This window comes from Lactuca sativa, chromosome 9 (assembly GCF_002870075.4).
Source record: "Lactuca sativa cultivar Salinas chromosome 9, Lsat_Salinas_v11, whole genome shotgun sequence".
NCBI lineage: Eukaryota > Viridiplantae > Streptophyta > Magnoliopsida > Asterales > Asteraceae > Lactuca > Lactuca sativa.
Window position 1 is genome coordinate 169,444,014 of NC_056631.2, and position 5,008 is coordinate 169,449,021.

Consider the following 5,008-nt stretch of genomic DNA (forward strand, 5'->3'; position numbering starts at 1 on the left):
CGAGAAAATATTTATAGTACGTTTTTAATGGATATAATTGAAAAAATCGAAGTTTATTTTCATCCATTTATGTATCAAATTTTTTGATCACTAATTATAATGTTTAGTTATAATTTTACAACCAAAGTTGTTGGTTTTTATCAAATATATACGTTAATTCATACCATTTTTATTTTTATTTTTTATACAATAATACATAAAAGTTGATCTAGATTCGTTAATTATTTATAACAAAATCATAAAAATATTAAAAAATCATTTTGAAGTTTAAAAAAAAAAATCAGTTTATTTAGATTTCAGTTTATTTTAGTAGCTCGTTGATGTTAAAAAAAACAAACAGACTTCTTTTTTCAGACTGCAGACGTTTGGTCTACCTCTTCTACTGCAGAGGTCTACAGATGTGGTCCGCAGACTGCAGACATTTTGCCTCAGAAAAAACAAACAACGCCTAAGTTATGGATTCGAGGAAGACAATGGTAAAATTGTCATTTTTAATAAATATGTGAAATGTTAACTTTACATGGATCCAGAAAGTTAAAATATAATGATAAAGGACCGAATTTGTAAAACTTTTCATTTTCGGACATAAACCTAAAACTAGTTAAAAACAGTGACCAAGCATGTAATTTGTTCAAGAATAAATTGATATATTTTAGTTTTTATAAGGTTGTTTTTTAATACAGTGATGTTTTTTTATTCTTCAGTAATTTATTATATCAAAAAATGGTTTGTATTGTTGGGATAAATGATACTTGCAATATTAATAAAAGTAATGAATAATTTTTGGTTGATAAGACATGACAAAATAATTAGCAACTATATTTGGATATTTTCTAAATCATGCATGGATGGTAGTCATGGTAATTGCTTGCTATCTTAAAAACATATACTTTGACTATTAACAATATATTTAATTATAAGAAAATGGCATCTTAGTTGGATTGAAACGAGAAGAAAGTAATGTTGTGGGATTTCATTTGTTGGATATTTCAAACCAAAAACATAAATGTATTTTTGTTTTAAATCAAAAATAACAAAATAATTTTATTTTTATTTCAAAATAACATATTTTCTTTTTAAGCCAAAACCACAACGAATTCATTTGTTTTGTTTTTTTAAGTAAAAACAACAATGTATCTTTAGTCTTTAACATAAAATAACAACACATGTCCAAAAATCCAAATATACGAACCATACAATTCAATATAAATTGTCCAATAAAACAATTCAATTTTATATGAATAATGAAACATCTTATAATAATATTAACGTCTATGTGAATCATTTCAGTCAATGACATCTACTCGACTTGTGTGTGCATAAAATTAGATGTGGTTTTCGATTTAATAATATATGATCAGTCATGTATTAATACATATTTTATATTTAATCCAAACTTTTCAATTTCAATTTTTATCGGTTTTGTATTTGTTAGCATGAATCTTTGTTGATGGTTGTTTTGATGTAGTACCAAAATGATTATATATATATATATATATATATATATATATATATATATATATATATATATATATATATATATATATATATATATATATATATATATATATAACATTTTAAATTACTTTAATAAAAATTATTTGTTATGAATAACTATATAAATAAGCATAACTTTTTCACACTAGAAACTACAAAAATGACTACATCAATATGAATATGTCAGGTGGTCATTAAAATATAAATGTTTCTGAATGAAACTAATTGTCGAAAAAAACTAATCGCACTCGTCGCCTAGCGCGGGTAAACGGCTAGTATATATATATATATATATATATATATATATATATATATATATATATATATATATATATATATATATATATATATATATATATATATATATATATATATATATATATATATATATATATAAGGGTTTAATTTAATTTAAAGATAAATATAAAGATATAATGGATACAAAGAAACATTTTCAGGGACCATATATGTAACTTCAATAAAAAAAATGGATGAAAGGGATGTTGTTGCTGCTCGTTATTTCTTATTGGTTGTCTTGGCCCGTCTTACCACCCACGTCACACCCAACTCACCCACACTGGGGGCACTGTTCACGCGTCTCGAGAAAGTACACCTTAGTATTCCACATGGGGAACAAATACCACTTTGGATAGCCTAACTGATAGCCTCCCAAAAGGTAGTTACTTACATCTATAGTGGGCTAATTTTGAAATGACATGCACCACTCTAAACTTAACATCACTCTTAATCTAAATAGTAAGAATTAGATAAAAAAAATCCACAAACATTAAAATATTGACAAAACTGTAAAATTGGTCCTTATGGTTTTCCAAAAACCGTAAATAAGGCCTAAAAAAATTTTAACTTGCATAAAATGTACAAAATCAAGAATTTTTCATGGTTTTGGTCGTTATAACTTGGTCAATTTTTCCATTTTTATTTCTTTTTCTCTTTTTCTTTATTTTATTTAATATTGGAATAATTAAAAAAATAAAAACAAAATCTCATTCAATCCTATCTTTTTCAGCGGTGACCTCTCTCTCTCTCTCTCTCTCTTTCTCTTTCTCTCTCTCTCTCTCTCTCTCTCTCTCTCTCTCTCATCAACCATCTTTTTCTTTATTTTCAAGAAACCTCTCTTCGTCTTCTTCCTCACGACACAAAAAAAAGTCCAACAGTCATTGATGCATTGTCAAGCTCTAGTGAATCTAAGTCGTACCGACGAGCTCAAGGAACTGAAATTTCTATCATATTCTTCCCTAACCACCTGCAACTTCAAATTTGATTTGGGTTCTTCCTCAACCACCGGAAATTGCCTAAAGCAGTGGCGGACCTTAGTGGGGCATTTGGGATCCCGGGCCACTGTTCAATTTTCGGCACGTAGTGTAAATTTTTTTATTTTTTGGTTTTTTCTATTAGGTGCACCTTTTTGAAGTACGAGGGACACCCCTACTAAAACAGTCTGCGTCCGCCACTGGCCTAAAGCATCGTCTCCACCAAGCACCGAACACCACCACTATTATAGCAACAATCACCATCGCCACTTATTTCACTTCTGATTTACAATGTGTTGTTGATTTACGTTTTGTGATTTGGGTGTTTGATTCATTTCCACCGGTGTAAATTGTCATCACCATGTTCTTTGCAAAACTTCCAACAACAATGGATGCAAAACCAAATCCAACAGGAGAAAAGAGTTTATCTAAAGCACTATTTAAAAAATTGTTACCTAGATCACCTTTTCTTTCTCCAACTTTGTAACCTCGCAAGATTCCAATAGTTAAAGCTCTTGTAACAGTTATGTTAGATTCTGAAATCTCATAGAATCTTGTGATATTTGACAATTGCTTTAAACTATTTGGGATTTCGATTGAATCAGATTGTATGAATATTTTTAAGTCCTTGAAAAGACTCCTATTTTGATTTCGCTACTTTTTGTTCATCCGGGTCTAATTTTCTGGTGAAATGTAAGGAAGAAGACAGGTCTTATTTTCTTCTCTAAAACTTGTTCTCCATCTCCAAAACTTATTGCAAAAACACATATTTCATGCACATCTTCTTCTTCATCTAGATCCTAAAACAAATCATGGATCTCATCACTCAATTCTCCCATCTGTTTCATAGGATTCATCTGAGTCATTCATTGTATACGTTCTTGGGTATCTATGCGATCAAGTTACAAGTGAGCTTGTGTATATGTGTGTTGAGTTGCAATTGTATGTGTTTTTTGAGTTGCAAGTGTGTTTTTTTATGAGTTGATGTATATGAATGTATGTTTGTTTAAGCTTCAATGTGTTTCAAGAAGAAGAAAAAGTGTGTGCCTATGAGAGAGAGAGAGAGAATAGAATACTAGGGATGAGCATCGGAACCGGGTACCCCCTCTTGGAACCGGAACCGTCTCGGAACTGCTGGTTTTGGAACTGAAACCACCTTAATCAATTCCGGTTCCGGTTCCTAAAGTTATGGAACCGCCTGAAGCGGTATATATATATATATATATATATATATATATATATATATATATATATATATATATATATATATATATATATATATATATGAGATAGTTCAAATAAAAACACTAAATAATGTGAGAACAATTCTTAGTCAATCATTTTTTTCAATTAATTTAAATAAAAATATTCTAATTATCCTAAAGATGGGAAGAGTTAATGAGATAAAGAAGGAAAGTTAGATTTTGGACGGATTTTTAGGGACTGTTACAAAATATTTTTTTCTTAATGTTTAAAATCTTAAATATATGGAATTTATGTTACACTTTCAAAAATACAAATTTTATGAAATTGTGTAGATTCTTGTTAGAATGTTTAAAACATCATGTATTTTTCAAAATAAGAAGTGAATATTCAATTATTATATTTATAAGTGAAATATAATGTAACATTCCAATATGAATATTGTGTGATTATTCAATAAAATTCATCTTAGAGTAATACAAATAAGAAATTTTATCTTATTAACATATTCAGCATAGAATATACACATACATTGTACATAGAAATTCATACATCAATATTCATAATAGAATATAAACTCTTATGGTACGTAAACAGGAAAAAAAATTATACAAAAAAGTAGGCATACATTACAATAAATTTACATAAATTCTATGTATTCAAAAAATTTATTATGTTCAACTGTTCTCTTGATCAATAATATATTTCTTTTGGCGTTGACTATATTTCTTTCTTTGAGTTCATTTAACCTATAAGTACACAAAAAACATGGATTAATTCATAACAAAATTACAATAAACAAATATTTTTATGTAGAAATTCATAACATAATACCAACATAAAATAATAAAACGTATGAATGATAAAAAAAATATTCAGAATAGAATATCCAAATATGAATACCATAAATATATTCAATTTAGAATATATATATATATATATATATATATATATATATATATATATATATATATATATATATATATAAATTGATTCCGTTAATTCATTTATTTTTTGATCTTTTTGAGATGTGAAGA